The sequence below is a fragment of the Aquarana catesbeiana genome, linkage group LG02, assembly GCF_042186555.1.
Source record: "Aquarana catesbeiana isolate 2022-GZ linkage group LG02, ASM4218655v1, whole genome shotgun sequence".
Taxonomy (NCBI): domain Eukaryota; kingdom Metazoa; phylum Chordata; class Amphibia; order Anura; family Ranidae; genus Aquarana; species Aquarana catesbeiana.
In genome coordinates, this window is record NC_133325.1 from 562,550,135 (window position 1) to 562,568,499 (window position 18,365).

The following is an 18,365-nucleotide window of genomic DNA, read 5'->3' on the forward strand; positions in this document are numbered from 1 at the left end:
GGAGTGAGACTGGGGCTCCTCTTTAAATTATGTTAAATAAATATGAGGAGTATAATACGAGGAGTGTAAATTGCAGACGTTAACAAAGACTAGAACTAAAAACAATTTATTGTTAATGTTGCATTACATCCCAAAAAGCTTTATAAACACATACAGTATAGCTAAGACAAAAAACACTTGATAACACAAATCTTTTATACTACATGACAAGTTAGGAAATATAATGGCAGAGGACAAAGCAAGAACAGAAATCTTAGATATCATACATATATTTTATCTGTCTTAAAAAAAAACTGCCAATGCCAGATAATATAATGGAAGATTTTTTTTCTTCTTTGTATAGAGCAAGGAAGGTTCTGCCAAGTGTTTAGTGTCTGGTCGGTATCCCCACTGGAAAGATTTTCTACTGTTTTCTATTGCTGTGACCACAGCATCTTTCCAAAGGTAACACAAAGCAAGAAAATGTAATGCAGATTATAAAGCATTTCTATGTTTCATGTGGGATCTGCACTCTAATGCCACGTACACACGGTCGGACTTTTCGTCTACAAAAGTCCAACGGACGCTGACGGACTAAAGCTGGCTGGTAATCCGATCGTGTGTGGGCTTCTCCGGACTTTCAACGGACTTTTTTAGCCTCAAATCCGACGGACTTTAGATTTGAAACATGCTTCAAATCTTTACGTCGTAACTACGACGGACCCCGAAGTCCGCTCGTCTGTATGCTAGTCCGACGGACAAAAAAACGACGCATGCTCATAAGCAAAAACTAAACGGAAGCACTCGGTCTAGTAAAACTAGTGTTCGTATTGTAGGTAGCACATTCCTCACGCTGCAAAATCTGTGATCGTTGAATGCAGCGCCGCATTTAATGTCTTCTTTACGAATGCTATAAAGAATGAAGATGTTTTGCTGTTCATATTCAAACAGAGTTCTCCCAAACAGATTTCTGGATTCTTTTTCTCTTTGATCTCATGAATGACATGGTATGCTTTTTCAAAACAATGTTTCCATACTAATAATACTTTTTAAACTTTTTTTTTTGGTGGAGTCATCTTTTCTTGTAATTTTTATCCAGATATTTATTTTATGATTGCTGTGGAACTTTTTTTCTGTTTATCTCTAAATTTTTTTGTAAAGTTACCACAGGGAACCCATTTTTATATATATTTTTTAAATTTTTTTTAATGTTTGTAAAGTTACCACAAAGAACCCTTTATAATTTTTGTTTTTATAGTGATTTGTTATTTTTTTTTATATAAAGTTAACCCAAAGAACCGTTTTTGGTTATGTTTCTTTTTTTTTTTAAATACTTACCACTCGAACATTATTAACATTATTTTAATCTATTTTTGTTGTGTTTTTGCAAAATCAATGAGATTGTTGTCCCTTGTTAATTTAAAACATTGTGTCTAAAATCTATGGTTTAAAATAAAAAACCTAAACTCAAAAAAGATCCATTTATTTATGGTCTAAATAAAATAAAGAGGAAGTCAACGCTGGAAAAAGTATGTGTACAAGATAATGGGGATCTTGAGGAGTCCATATAAGAGGGAGCACAATCTGGTCCAAGAATCCCAGAGATCAACAGCACCAGCAGATGATATAGATGTCCCCAGACTGTGGTACTACAACAGCCTGCATCTTCTGTCAGACCAGACTGAACCCAAGTCATCACTTTCTTCTCTTCCCTGCATCCTTTCCTCCACGCTGCCCTGCAGCCTTCCCTGCAGCCTTCCCTGTAGCCTTCTTTCGAGGCTGTGGCTCTGGTGTTTCAGTTGTGGCAGGAGGAGGAGGAGGAGGAGGAGGAGGGGGGGCTGCCTCATGTAGTTGGGTGTTTCGTGTTAGCGTGCCCTGCAGCCCCTTCTGGATTGTTTCCCCAAATAGTCGCTCACAAATGAGGCGCTGCTCCCAATCCATTTGAAGAAGCCTGCTGGCTAAGTAGCAGCCATAGGACTCTTCCGCTTCGGGGGGGCTCTTTAAAAAACGGGTGGCCTCTTGCATGAGGCGCAGGGATGCCTCCTGTGTGACCGTCCCCTTCCTGGCCCTTTTTTTGGGAAGGTGGAGGGGAGGCACTTGGGATTCGGTCAGGCTCCTACTGGGCCCAGCCACCTCACTTGGCCCAGCCACCTCACTTGGCCCAGCCACCTCACTGGGAGCAGCCACCTCACTGGGAGCAGCCACCTCCTGCCTGATACTGGGCCCAGCCTCCTCCAGGATGATGGTGAATCCGGCCTCCTCCAGGCTGTCCATGGGCCCGGTCTCCTCCTGCCTGCCACTTTCCCCACATTCCTCCTGGATGGACTCATCCTGTGTATAAAAAAAGGACAATAGTTTTAGTATATTTTTTTGGGTTCATCAATGACACACAGTTTGCTTCTCATGACTAGCAAATTCAATGTGAATACATCTCTTTAATAAAAGAGTCTAATCAGACACCCTAATTATTTCAAGCAGGTGCCAAACATATTTAGCCACTACTGTCAATTGATATGTATACACAATTTTGAGGGCAAAATTATTTTAGACAATTATAACATCCAGTTAACATCATTAATATTAGTACAGTAAATATTTGTTAAAATAATTTACCTGACTCCAGATGGTCATATCCGGTTCATCCAGGATGGAAGACCCAGCTTGCTCCTCATCAGCCTCTGCTGGGGTGGAGGGAAGGGTGGAGGGAAGGGTTGAAAGTGATGCCCTGGCTTTAGTCTGGTCATCAAGAAAACGGAGTTGATTGTAGTACCACAGCCTGGGTACATAAACATCATCTGCTGATGCTCCTGATCTCATTGATTCCTGGATCTTCTTATGTTCCCTCTTATACATGTTCCTCAAGACCCCAATTTTCTTGAGCAATGTCTCCATTGTTGCTTCCGGGATGGTCGCCTGGACAAAGGCCAGAAGTCTCTCCAGCGTTGACTTCCTCACATGCTTTGCATAATACTGTGGGTGTTTCACCTCCCACAAATTCCTCATCTCTCTATATTTAGAAATAAAAGCAGTAAGGAACTCTGGATCCTTAAATAGGGGATTCATAATGTCTGTATAAAAGATAAAGTCACAAGACAAAAAACACTTTTATTGGGTTTCTGCTAAACCCTCATCATCTTATCCCTATGTAGGCCTCATCAATCTGTCAAGCCATATAGGCCGCTTGCTACAAAGTCTTGACCAAAAGTATAAATTTTAAATTACCTTCGTTTAGTAGCGTCCCGGTCCACTATCACCTACGCACAGAACGTACGTACGACACGTGCGCAAGGCCCCTCTTTATACACTACGCATGTGTGAAACTCCGCCTGCGTCGCCCGCCCCTGACGTTCGATTTTAACTCATGTTCTCCGCCCCTTAATTCTACGCACAGAACGTACGTACGACACGTGCGCAAGGCCCCTCTTTATACACTACGCATGTGTGAAACTCCGCCTGCATCGCCCGCCCCTGACGTTCGATTTTAACTCATGTTCTCCGCCCCTTAATTCTACGCACAGAACGTACGTACGACACGTGCGCAAGGCCCCTCTTTATACACTACGCATGTGTGAAACTCCGCCCCTGACTTTCGATTTTAACTCATGTTATCCGCCCATTTTTAGTTACGGCGCGTAGTGGGGTGAATAATGGCGGAGACACACGACATGTTAACTACCTCAGGTAGCGAAAAAAGCCCGGAGGCTGGAACGTCAACCAGATCTGTGAGGCCTAGATTTAAGGCCTCCAATATGAGTTTTGAAGAGATGGTGGAGATGGTGGCCATTCTTCAAAAAAAGGACTATGATGGGAAGTATGGGCCGTACGCCCGGCCAAATTTGCGCAAGGCCAAAATAATGGCGAAGGTGGTGGACACTTTACAGGCTTCTTTTGGGGTACAGCGCTCCAGGGATCAACTTAGAAAAAGATGGTCTGACCTGAAACTCAGGGAGCCGGATCAGTTCAAACGGATCCGGAAAGTGCTGAAAAAAAGTAAGTACCTGTGTTTTCATCTTGTGTTGATTACCTCGTATACCGCTCCATGTGCTTTTCATTCCTCTACGATTGTTTGCATCGTTTGAAACGATCTTTTAATAAACATCGTTACATATCTATATATAATATATACATATATATATCTCTCTCTATATATATATATACACATAGACATATATATATATATATATATATATATATATATATACATATATATATATATATATATATATATATATATATATATATATATATATATATATATATATATATATATATATATACACATATAAAAATTCATAGTGTGCCGACACCACCGCCTTTAAAACAATACTGTGGAACCCCTTATAATTAAAATAGTATGACCCCGAATGGGGTGGTGGCACGATGTGGACATGTTTCCCATCTATAGCCCCTCCACAATTGGGAAAGTCCCAACGGGTGGTAAAATGGGATGCCACAGTCTGCCATTCCTGTGGCGTTGAAGGAAACTGGGGAATCAAACAAGAAAACCAAAATCATTAATTTTGAAGATAACATTGCAAGAAAATTATACAATTAAAAACATTATTCCCCAGCATCAGTATAACATTAAATAATTTAAATCTTCGGGAAGAACTAATATGGAAAGGCACACTTATCAGATTGCTCACCCCCTCTGATGGAACATTGATTACATTTTAGGGGGTTGTGAAATCCCTAAAAAAGATTACTTTTAGGACACGCAGGGATTTAGGGACTAAAAAGGCTACAAGACTGCAGTTGTCGCACTCTGCAAGTGCAGTTGCTACCCAGCTTACAGTAAATGAGGTAAGGTAAATAGGCAGTCATGTTGCAAGGAGTACACAATCACATGCAAGGGAAATTAATGAAAACACTTTGTGGCTTGCATATGATTTGATGATGGAAATCAGCAGAGCTTCTGCTCATTTACTAAAGCACTGGAACAAATGCACTTGGAGAGTGCACATGCATTTTGCAAAGTGCAACATATATTTGCTTTATACAAATCAACACCACAGAACATTCTAGCAAATTTTTACGAGGGTGGGGGGGGGGGGGTTGGGAAATCAAGCTAATTGCTAATTATAAGCACACTATTTGGATTGAGTTTAGGTGGGGGGGAGGGGGTTGGGAAATCAAGCTAATTGCTAATTATAAGCACACTAAATACACTCAAACAAAATACATTCAAAATGAGTAGACTAGGTGGATATGTGCCCATCATTGCATGCTGGGGAGGTTATTGAAGGAAAATATACATGCATGACAAAAAAGAACAGGAAAAAAATCCAGCATGTGTGAGGATAAAAAGGGGACATTCACACTATATTGCAATGATGGTAAGTAGTGTTTGAGGCAAGAAATACATTACATTATCAAAGATTACATAAAAGAACATGTGATGCTAATAAAAGAAAAATATCTTACCTTAATATAGTCCTTCTGCAGGACCTGGATGATGGCAGAACAGGTCTCTGGGATAATGATCCCCAGAGCCTGGGGGGAGATGCCTGTCGAGAACTTGAGGTCCTGCAGGCTTCTCCCTGTCGCCAAGTACCGCAACGTGGCAACTAGCCTCTGCTCCGGAGTGATGGCTTGCCTCATGCAGGTATCCTGCCTGCTGATATAGGGGGTCAGCAAAGCCAACAAACGGTCAAAAACGGGCTCCGTCATCCGGAGAAAGTTCCTGAAATCCTCAGGATTATTCTCACGGATCTCACGGAGCAATGGCATGTGACAGAACTGGTCACGCTGGAGCAACCAATTCTTGGTCCATGAACTCCTCCTCGCCCTGTTCATGGACTGGTCTTGGTCTGAAGAATAAACTACAGCACCAAACACATACAATGCACGAGCTTGACGACGAGTACGTACAGGTAACATGGTTTCAAAACGGTCGGCTGGTCAGAACGCACTAAACAGAACGCACTGAAGAACAGCAAGGCCTGTGAAGAGCGACCTGAAAATCAGGAACGAGCGGACAATAAAACAAAGATTTCTCAATGCCAACTGACCAAACGCACTGAAAAGCAGATACAAACCTCACAAGCACAGACTGAACAACAGTTAAAACGAACTGAAAAATACGAGTCTCACAAGCGCGAATCGTCTCTCACCAAACTTCTACTAACACGAGATAAACACGAGATTAGCAGAAGGAGCCCAAAGGGTGTCGTACGGGCTATTGAACTTCCGTTTTATAGTCTCGCCGGACTTGGTGTACGTCACCGCGTACTAGGCTGTCGAACTTTTGTGTGGTCGTGTGTAGGCAAGTCCGTTCGTTAGAAAGTCTGCCGCAAGTCCGCCGAAAGTCCGCCGGAAGTCTGTCGGACAGGCTGTCGGACTTTTGTAGACGAAAAGTCCGACCGTGTGTACGCGGCATAACATGCAGCTCATCCTTCAATGTTTATGTAGAGAGGCCTGCACTCCAGCAGACAAAGCTCACCCCTAAAGTATGTCCTCAGTGATAAAGGGCTTAGCGCAACCTCCCTTACCAGGGTCCATTCTACCAATCTGCTTTTTAACACATGCATGTCATTCCCCAGGATGCCTTCTACTAGTGAGGTCTCCCCCCCCCACCACTACACAAACCTAACACCCTAATATCCATGCCACCAAGAGTCAACCCTTCCCTTTCTATTATATGAATAATCAATGCCTAGTAACCCTTTCCTAAAAGCAGTGTCTCATGCCTTTAATACATGTAGCACTAACTCTCGGTGGAGCTGCTGGTTTAAGCGGGTCTGTTACCTTCACTCTGCTTCCCTCTGTTTCACCGGCACCGGGTCTAGGGTTCCGTTGAGTTTACTTCTGGACGACACACGCACCAACACTGGAGTACGTTTTCAATGCTTTATTAAACAAACGACTTAGGAAGTAGCAGGAAAGAGGCGGAAAGGAAACTCGCAGAAGAAACTCAAATATTCTCTGAAAGGGTTCTCTTGGCAAAGGTCTTGGTATAATTCAAATACTATTTGAAATGTGCTCCCCTCGTGGGACACACTCCTTGCTCGTCTGGATAGGCCTCTCTCACCGGTCTAGCAGCCAGTACGCAGCACGAATCAAAGTCTCTGCCACAGACTTGTTTGGGAATAAAATCCATACGATCGTCTGCCACAGGATGTATAGATTTGCTACAGTGAAAGTCAGTCACAGTGCTTGAACCTTTAAGCCGAGCCGGCAACCCTATGCTGTATAGTTACTTTTGGATACGTCCTCCAACCGAGTCACCAGGCCCCTCTATAGACCCGCACGCCGCGTGATCTCTCCAAGACGGGTCCTCCCCTGGGATCTCCTCGGTTGTCCAGCTTCGTCACACAGGACCGACAGCTCAGGACCATTCCTCGGCCGCGGTGGTAGGCCCCAGACAAGCCTCTGGACCCACCCCTGCGCCATTGTATCGTGGGCCTCCCGATCGGAGGACCACGAGGTAGCTCCTTAACGCATACCTGTCGGCCAGGAGGGCCAGCAGGTGCCTGTAAAACGAACACCAAAATATGGCGTCTGTCCCATAAATACCCTCGCCCAGAATGCAACTCGGAGGACCACCTCCACCGAGCGTGCCTCCAGGACAGAGGAGCATATATTCGCTTCAACACGTTGCCTTTCCAACCCTGACCAGTGGCAACAGCGACACCCACCGGTCAGCACGGAAACACACACAACGTCAGCCAAGCTGGAACAGAGGCAAACTTTTAACCTTCCTAACACACAATTTACTAAATTTACCTAACATGTGGTAGATTGCAAATCTACCAGCGCTACATATAGAGTGCCTCATAGCTTTCCATTACAGCAGTGTCTCATAACTCTATCATAGACAGTGCCTCATACCACTCATAAAGTGGATATTCACCGTACCTAAGCACCACAAACCAAAACCACTATTTAATTCATTTTTGAATATTTAAAGCAAACCCTATTCTATGCATTAAAGTGGATGTAAACCCGAAATTTTTTTTTTTTTGATGCCATAATGTAGAGTATAAGATTTCCTCTCATTTGAGCCCAGTCTTGCCACAAAGAGTTAATCCAGCTCTGAGCAATCCTCTTTTATTGTTCAGTGAGATAAATCTTGACAAACTGAGAAAAACTTTGTCAAATCCTGCCCCTTGCTGTGAGTGACAGGTGATTTACATCTTGTGCACTAGACTAAGAGACATGCAGTATTTTTTAAGTCATGTGGCTACTTTCCTGCCTTTTCACTGGATGTTAGAGATCATAGCAGAAGTTCAGTGTTAGAAATACACAGGAGAAAATGCATATTGACAAGGGGAGTATAGAGGTGGGCGGGGAGTCTACTGACATCACGACTCCGCCCACTGAGCTCCAGACAACAGACCCGCCCACAGAATCTGCAATTTTCGGGTCTCATAACAGACAGAGGGGAGACATTTGACAGGTAAAGATACATGCAGGAGGCGTGTATATCCTTATAGATAACCCCTATGGCTGTAGTTTAGAAAGGATGACATTGGATTTACATCCACTTTAAGATAAAAAGTCTTCTGTGTGCAGTTGCCCCTCTAGCCCCCAGTTATTTTTATAGGAAAAAAACGAGACTTTACAATCACTTTAACTGCTTCAGCCCCGGAAGATTTTACCCCCTTCCTGACCAGAGCACTTTTTGCGATTCACCACTGCGTCTCTTTAACGGACAATTGCGCAGTCGTGTGATGTTGCACCCAAACAAAATTTACGTCCTTTTTTCCCCACAAATAGAGCTTTCTTTTGGTGTTATTTGATCACCTCTGCGTTTTTTTTTTTTGCGCTATTAACAAAAATAGACCGACAATTTTGAAAAAAACGCAATATTTTTTATTTTTTGCTATGATAAATACCCCCCAAAAATATATAAAAAAAACAAAATTTTTCTTCAGTTTAGGCCGATATGTATTTTTCTACATATTGATTGGTTTGCTTAAAAGTTATAGTGCTATAAAAATGCACTGATTACTGTGTTAATGACACTGGCAGGGAAGGGGTTAACCACTAGGGGGTGATGAAGGGGTTAAGTGTGTCCTAGGGAGTGATTCTAACTGGGGGGGTGGGCTTCAACTCACATGACAGCGATCACTGCTCTCGATGACAGGGAGCAGTGATCTCTGTCATGACACAAGCCAGAACGGGGAAATGCCTTGTTTACATAGGCACTTCCCCGTTCTGCGGCTCCGTGACATGATCTCTGGGAGACTCGATGTCCGCCGGTCCCTCGGGCACGGTCGTGCTGTAGGCGGCAGGCATGCACCTGCTATCCCCATCTCTTAAAGGGGACATACAGGTATGCCTATTTGCCCATCACTGCTATTGTGCCGACGTATATCGGCGTGAAGCGGTTGGCAAGTGGTTAAATAAAGGCAAATGATTCTTGTAGCATTTGCTTCCTGGAATCCATCTGCCCTTAGCTCAAGCATTCATGCAAGAGAGTGTGCTTAGCTGAGAAAACCCCTCCAGAAGACTCCTGTGATGTATGGCATAATTTGCCTAGGCAAGAACCAGGAAGTAACTAAAGAAATGTAAAAAAAAAGTTTAAAACAAGTAAATATGATATACCTTCCTATCTATTTACTAATGCTAGCAGCATGAGGATTAAAATAATCAATGTTGATTATACCTCCCTATTACAGTCTATGCCTATTAACTCTTTATTACAAGAAGTGTCTCATGCCTCTGTAGCACCCTGATAGTAGGCAGGGTTGCTAAGAGCCGGTTCACGCTAGGACGACTTGTCAGGCGACTTAGCCACCTGACAAGTAGCATCCTGTTCTGTACAATGGCACCGTTCTAATCGGAGTGATGCAAGTCGCTCCAACTTAGAAAAAGGTTCCTGTACTACTTTGGGGGCGACTTGAGGCGACTTGCATTGACTTCTATATAGAAGTCGTTTTGCAAGTCGCTGCTGCAGTCGTGTTCAAGTTGTCTGAGGCAGTCGCGCTGCAAGTCGTGCTGCCTCAGTGTGAACCGACTCTAACAAATTTAGCTTGCGAGGTGGTAATTGGGGATTCACTGGCTTTCTCCCTAACTCTGGATTTGATGCACCTCTTCTCCTGTCACTAGGTGGCACTGTTGCCTGTGGCAGTAAAATGATAAGGGCATAGGGAATTCAGACTAGGAGTGAATAGGTTGACTCAGCCAATTGGCAGGGGTCTCTTTGGTTCCTTGGCCTGCTGGGAGCGCCTATTTATTTGGGAGGAGTCAGGTGATCGGGGTCTGTGTCACCTGGACGGCTGTCTGGGTGGACGTGTCTCACAAGGCTCTGGGTTGCTAGGCCAGAAGCCTGAGGCCTATCCCAGGATCACCTGGCTGCTAGGCTGTCTGAGGCCTATCCAGGTTTGAGAGAAGCAGCACGGGGTTGGGTCTTCAGGCTGAAAGCCCAACCAAGTTGCAGAGGTTCCGCCGGACGGGGGAACTGGATCGTTGCCAGCGGTGAGGGAGAAGTAATTGCCACAAGGGACGACCACTTCTGTCGCCAGGGGCAAGTGATGATCAAGGCCAGAGGTAAAGGGAGGAATAGTTGGCAGCAAGGAACAACCATTCCTGTTACCATAGGCCAGTGTATGTAAGTCTAAAGGAGTACCAGAGCAGCCTTTTCACCATGGTGGATGGTGAAGAAGTGGGAAAGCTTCAGCAGAGTGCCAAGCCAGGGACCCAGCGGGTTAGCGTGGGTGAAGCTTGAGGAGTTTACAGTGGGTTAGCTGTGGAAGAGCTCAGGGGATCCAGTGATGTTTGGGATCTTAAAGTCTAGTGAGAGGCCAGGAGCTCAGTGAGTGAAGATCTATAGTAGGATAATGTGAGATGTGAGAGAAGACCTACAGTATAATGGGTTACTGTGAGTTACGTGTATGGAACTCTATTGACTGTTCAAAGTTCAGTTGCCATAGGAGACAGCAGTTCTACAAATACAGTTGCTGCATCCAGCTTAAAGGCCCTCTACCTGTATAGCTATCCACCTATTATTTTGTCACGGAGTCTGCCAATTACTATTGCATCTGCCTATCGGTGCCCTGGCACTAACCCTCCCTCCCCTAGTTCTGTTTAAGAGACAATAAATCTCTTTTCTTGCACTCCAAAAAGTGACTGGCGCCCATGTTTTCAACTTGCAATACACCCACCATGCCTAATAACCCACACTACAAGGAAGGATGTCAGCTCTCCCTGACTCTGGAGGTCACCATTAGTCCTTTGGAGGTTGGAGATGGCGCTACATTTGGTGCCCAACGTGGGGCAAAGGCGTTGTTCCTGCAGTAGTCGTCCCTAGCAATGGACTGCAACTACATCAGGATTTTACCTGGCTCCATGGGAAGGTGGCAAGGAACATCTTTATTCCTCATAAACTGTGTTATTATCCATTCTAACTATGTGGGGAGGAACCAACGTGTCTCATTGCTCATGGTAGGGTGTCAGCCTGGTCTTTTGTCACTTTATGCCAGTGCTGCAGGGGTTAAGGCGGACTCCATTAAAGTTTTGGCACTTCCAAAAAGTGACTGACGCCCATGTTTTCAACTTGCAATACACCCACAATGCCTAATAACCCACACTACAAGGAAGGATGTCAGCTCTCCCTGATTCTGGAGGTCATCATTAGGCTTTTGGAGGTCGAGGATGCCGCTACACCTCTTATACAAAGTGTCTCATACCTTCCCATTACAACAGCATCTCATACCTCTATCATAGACAGTGCCTCATACCACTCTAGTGTAGAGATGTAAAATTTCCGGAAATAGCTCGGAAAACAACCCAGTTTTTTCCCGTTTTTTGGGGGGGAAAAAATGAAAATTTTGGGGAAAATTGAAAAAAATGCTACATTAGCACTTTTTTGTCTTTTTAAGATTGAAAGTCATTCTGTTACTTTAGGAACATAAAATATGACTATGGACAATTTGACTACATAAAATTATCACAACTAGCATATTAAAAATATAGTGTAGCCAAACAATTATCACAAACATAATTTACTTTTTTATAATATTTATTTGTAACAAAGGGAGCAACAATCTCCTGAACTGCTTACTAGTTTATGTAGAACAGCCAAAAAGCCTCCACAAAACAATTTTCAAAACCAAAAGTAACAATTTTTCATATTTCCTCTCCACAGTATTAAATAAAAATAAAAACCCCATTCTGATAAAAAGAATTGAAGATGGGGGAAGTGTTAAGAAGAGAGTGGGACTAAGTTTCAATGGACATTTAATCAGAATTATTTTCTGAGCTGAAATCGTCAGTATCTGTCTCTGCTTCTGCAGCTACTCTTTTTTTGTCCGTCATCACAATTAGGAACTTCTAAAAACTTAAGGTGAACACTCTGTCTTAAAATATTTTATTCATCATGTTAAAATAAAATATTCCACAATTTTTTTTTCTTTTTTCAATTTTTTCAATTTTTTGGAAAAAAACAAAAAAGCCTTCAGGAAAAAAATGGAAAAAAACGTTTTTTTTCCAAATGTTTCCAGTTTTTTTTTCCGGGCCTTCACATCTCTACTCTAGTGTAATAGTGCCTTATGCCCCTCTGTTATACATAATAATAAAAGGAAAAGTTAGGAATTTAAATGAAACACCCAAGGATTGGGTGCCTCCATCCCTGTCAATAGCAAGAAGGGAGGGGGAGTTTGGGACTTTGAATGAGGCACATGAATGGAAAGCAATTGTTTGATCTAAAAAACGATTTTATTAAAATGCACATGACATAGCCTATATACGCACACAGAGAGTAGGTTGAATGATGATCATAGCCAATAGCCAAATCTCGGGTAATGACATGTAAGGGTATCAACATATAAAAAGGAGTGGATTGTATGAACATCTATGGCCAGTTGCTACATATGAAAAAGGTAAACATTAACAGAGTACATTTTATATGTTGACACCCTTACATGTCATTACCCGACATTTGGCTATTGGCTGTGATGATCATTCAACCTACTATCTGTGTATGTATATGTGCTATGTCATGTGCATTTTAATAAAATTGTTTTACGATCAAACAATTGCTTTCCATTCATGTGCCTCAAACACCCCCCCCCCCCTGCTCTGTTATACTTAGTTCCTCTCTGCTTTACATCCCAGGCTGTTCAGGCAGGGTTCTTTCATAAAAGTATCTATTCTTCAAAATACTTAAAAAATAAAAATTGTAATGTAAGTATCTGTTGTTAGCTGGTTGCACATGTTATACTATCTGTACAATCTCCTTTTAGATTTAACAACAACATTTATAAAGTAAGAGACCCTAACTAACTCATTTCATTTATATACTTGTAGATCCTCACATTACACGGATGTTGGAGGATTTAAAAGAAACTAGTTATGAGATAAATACCCAGCCTGCATTTGCAGACCCTCTTCTGAAAATATGAGTGGCCCGCCTGTCTTTTTGACTCACTCGCTTCAGCACTCTGGGTCACTGACCCAGAACAAATAAGAAAGTCAAGGGATAGTCTGAACCCCTGAGGCCCCGTGTTCACACCTGAGCGATTTTCTGCTTGAAGCTTGTAGCTCTAAAATGCTCAACAAGCCAAATCCCATTCATTTCAATGGCCCCTGTTCACATCTGAGTGTTCTGTCACCTGAAGCAAAGTGCCTGTCACTCAAGAAAGTACATCAGCTTCTTTTTGGCAGATTACAAGTGTTTTTGGCCCCATAGACTTCAATAGAAACGCCTGACTGGCGTTTTTTACGAGCGTTTTGTCACTCATTTTCTGCTCCAACAGCAGCTTTCCCCCCTTAATTTCCTATCTCTTTCTCCTCCCCAAAGTGCTTTCTATTGGTTAAGCAAAAATGCCTAAAGCTGTAAAACGCTTATAATACATTTCTAAAATGCTTTAAAAACGCTTGTAAAAAGCTGCAAAAACGCTTAAAAAAACGCCAGTATATTGCTGCACTCAGGTGGGAATGGAGCTTTATGTGCATACTTGTTCTAAGGTTTAAAGTACTGTAGAGGCAGCTAGCATTTTCAGAGGGAATGATCAGCAATGACTGTGCATATATTTCTCTCTTGGCAAGTTTTCTTTGGAAGATTGTATAATTAGATTTTAATGTGTGTGTGTGTGGTCAGTTTTACAATATGTCTGTGTTGCAGCTCATGCAATCATAGTTTAATACTACCCCACCCAAATTTTATGAATATATTGGACTTAATGTCAGGCCACACATCTTTAGACATCTGTACAATTCTAAACTTGGTAGACTTAATGATCATATTGTATCATTAACGGCTGGTTTGAACTTTCTTGGGCCACAGTTGCTAAACCCAGACCTAGCATATCAGGGTTTGTCATTTGAGAAAAATTCCATGGTCACTAAGAAGCTGAACAACAATTTACAAACACTTCACAAAGGTTCCACTGCTACTATGGATTTTATGATGTTTTCCATCTTGTGTACTTGACAGTACAGGGTAAACTACTGTAAATGTTATGTTGGGTACTGATACTAGGATACTGGACTTGGCAAAGGTACAGGTCATAGAGGGATAGCATTTCTCACACTTCTCATGTTGGCACAAATATACAGAATGAAAACCCTGTGGCCTTAGTGTCACAAGGACTATAAGCACAGATAAAGGATTTGTATATACAGTTGTGCTCATAAGTTTACATACCCTGGCAGAATTTATGATTTCTTGGCCATTTTTCAGAGAATATGAATGATGACCAAAAACTTTTCTTTCACTCATGGTTAGTGTTTGGCTGAAGCCATTTATTATCAATCAACTGTGTTTAATCTTTTAAAATCATAATGACAACAGAAATTACCCAAATGACCCTGATCAAAAGTTTACATACCCCGGTGATTTTGGCCTGATAACATGCACACAAGTTGACACAAAGGGGTTTGAATGGCTATTAAAGGTAACCATCATCACATGTGATCTGTTTGCTTGTAAATAGTGTGTGTGTATAAAATGTCAATGAGTTTCTGAACTCCTGACAGACCCTTGCATCTTTCATCCAGTGCTGCACTGACGTTTCTGGATTCATGGGGAAAGCAAAAGAATTGTCAAAGGATCTGCGGGAAAGGGTAGTTGAACTGTATAAAATGGGAAAGGGATATAAAAAGATATCCAATAAATTGAGAATGCCAATCAGCAGTATTCAAACTCTAATCAAGAAGTAGAAAATGAGGGGTTCTGCTGAAACCAAACCACGGTCAGGTAGACCAACTAAAATTTCAGCCACAACTGCCAGGAAAACTGTTCATGATGCAAAGAAAAACCCACAAATAACTTCAGGTGAAATACAGGACTCTCTGAAAACTCTCTGTGGTGTGGCTGTTTCAAGATGCACAATAAGGAGGCACTTGAAGAAAAATTGGCTGCATGGTCGAGTCGCCAGAAGAAAGCCATTACTACACAAATGCCACAAGGTATCCTGCTTACAATAAGCCAAACAGCACAGAGACAAGCCTCAAACCTTCTGGCACAAAGACATTTGGAGTGATGAGACCAAAATTGAGCTTTTTGGCCACAACCATAAGCGCTACATTTGGAGAGAAGTCAACAAGGCCTATAATGAAAGGTACACAATTCCTACTGTGAAACACGAAGGTGGATCGCTGATGTTTTGGGGATGTGCGAGCTACAAAGGCACAGGAAATTTGGTCAAAATTGATGGCAAGATGAATGCAGTATGTTATAAAAAAAAAACTGGAGGAACATTTGCATTCATCAGCCAGGAAGATGCGCATGGGACGTACTTGGACATTCCAACATGACAATGATCCAAAACTCAAGGTCAAGTCGACCTGTCATTGGCTACAGCAGATTAAAGTGAAGGTTCTAGAGTGGAAATCTCAGTCTCCTGACCTCAATATCATTGAGCCACTCTGGGGAGATTTCAAACGTGCAGTTCATGCAAGACAGCCCAAGAATTTACTGGAACTAGAGGCTTTTTGCCAAGAGGAATGGGCAGCTTTATCATCTGAGAAGATAAAGAGCCTCATCCACAAATACCACAAAAGACTTCAAGCTGTCATTGATGTTAAAGGGGGCAATACACTGTATTAAGAACTGGGGTATGTAAACTTTTGATCAGGGTCATTTGGGTAGTTTCTGTTGTGATTATGATTATAAAAGAGTAAACACAGTTGATTGATAATAAATGGCTTCAGCCAAACACCAACCATGAGTGAAAGAAAAGTTTTTGTGTTATCATTCATATTCTCTGAAAAATGGCCAAGAAATCATAAATTCTGCCAGGGTATGTAAACTTATGAGCACAACTGTATATCACAGAATGTCGCCATGCACCAAAAGAAATTGCCACCTGTAAATAAGGCCAGGATGTACTTAGCAAATGGTCTTTGAGATTGAAAAATTTGAAAAAAGTTGTAACAATAATTGGTCTACATGATGCTGTACAGTGAACACCAATCAGGGCAGGACTTTACTCTTGTGCCCGAGAGCACTTTTAGGACCTGCGTCAGAGAACTCCCCATTCAAGCCAATGAGAACCCAAAAGCTGCTTGATGCAGCTTGGAAGAAGGTTGGCTGCAGGTCAGAACGAGATCAACTGCAGGTAAAATACACCTGTGAATGAACTCAAGATTATCTTAGAAATGTTTTAAATGGTTGCCAAGGCTTTTTTGTGCTGTCACCATTAAACATTATTTTGGTGCTGTCCCTGGGGTTATCCAACAAACAAATAACAATATATGCTCCCTTTTCATTCTCCTGTTTGCATAATTGATCATGGTAGATGTATATGTGATCTTATGCCGTGTACACACGGTCGGACTTTTCAGCTACAAAAGTCCGACAGCCTGTCCGACAGACTTTCGACAGAGTTTCGACGGACTTTCTAACGACCGGACTTGCCTACACACGATCACACCAAAGTCCGACGGATTCGTACATGATGATGTACACCGGACTAAAATAAGGAAGTTGATAGCCAGTAGCCAATAGCTGCCCTAGCGTCGGTTTTTGTCCATCTGACTAGCATACAGACAAGTGGATTTCTGGGTCTGGCGGAGTTACGACGTAAAGATTAGAAGCATGTTCCAAATCTAAAGTCCGTCAGATTTGCGACTGGAAAGGTCCACTGAAGGTCCGGTGAAGCCCACACATAATTGGATTGTTCGCCGGATTTGGTCCGACGGCCTCCGTCAGACCAGTCCGGTCGAAAAGTCCGACCATGTGTACGCCCCATAAGTCAGGATTTGTATTTTGCTTTATGGCTACTTCTCTTGGAGAAATAAAAGCTGCTGTAAGTTTCTTAGAATGACATGTAAAATAATGTCACTTCACTGAGTCTGTATAAAAATCTCTTGCCTCTGGAACTTTGTGCGCTGACCAAAGGGAACCCATCCATGCTCCACAAACTCAACAGGAAAGCAAATTGTTGCACGCCAACCACGTGAACATGGAAAATACAGTAATATGGCCACTGGATAGAGCTAGGAAGCATACCTATTTCCCCAATGCCATCTACTGGCCATAATGCAGTACTTTCCACATTCACACATTTGCATTGCAGAGAAAATAGTGTAAGAACAATTGATTTTGCCCCATTCGCACAGAATGAGTTTGCATGCAGTTTTTTTATTTCACTTGCACTTGACTGAGCATTTAAAGTGAATACAGCATCACAATATTTACTAAACTCAGTAAGCATTCACTTAGCAAAGTGAACAATAACTTTTTTAAGTGAATAGTACCAAAGCAAATCTTTTAAGTCAAGTGATTCACAGAAAACTAATTAATTCCATGTGTAACATATCTTATCACACAAGAAAGCTAACTAATAATATTACAGAGCTCAATCTAGTGACTAATCAGAAAAATATACATGTTTAAAACAATTACCAATTATGGTAACCTAGCAGGTTAAAATGCAAAAGTCACAATAAAAATTAGTTTAACCACTTCAGCCCCGGAAGGATTTGTCCACTTCCTGACTTTTTTGCGATACAGCACTGCATCTCTTTAACGGACAATTCCTGCGACATTGTACTCAAACTAAATTGATGTCCTTTTTTTCCAACAAATAGAGCTTTCTTTTGGTGGTATTTGATCAAATCTGCGGTTTTTATTTTTTGCGCTATAAACAAAAAAAGAGCATCAATTTTGAAAAAAGACAATATGTTTAAATTTTTTGCTATAATAAATGTCCAAAAAAAAATTTTTTTAAACAGGAAGTAGTTAAGATAAATACTGCAGGTATAGCCCAAATATGTGTTCACTAAAAATACATTATACTTTCACTTTAATAACTTGCATAGCAGAAGAAAATCATCAAGCATACCCATATTAGACAGACACTATAATAACTACATAACACACCAAGATGTTGTAGATGTGCTATGAAGGTCAAGTATTCTCTGTGATAGAACACAGCTAAGCTCCCTTTTTGCACTTATCTTAGATCTAGAGATCTTTTCAGCTCTACAATTATGAA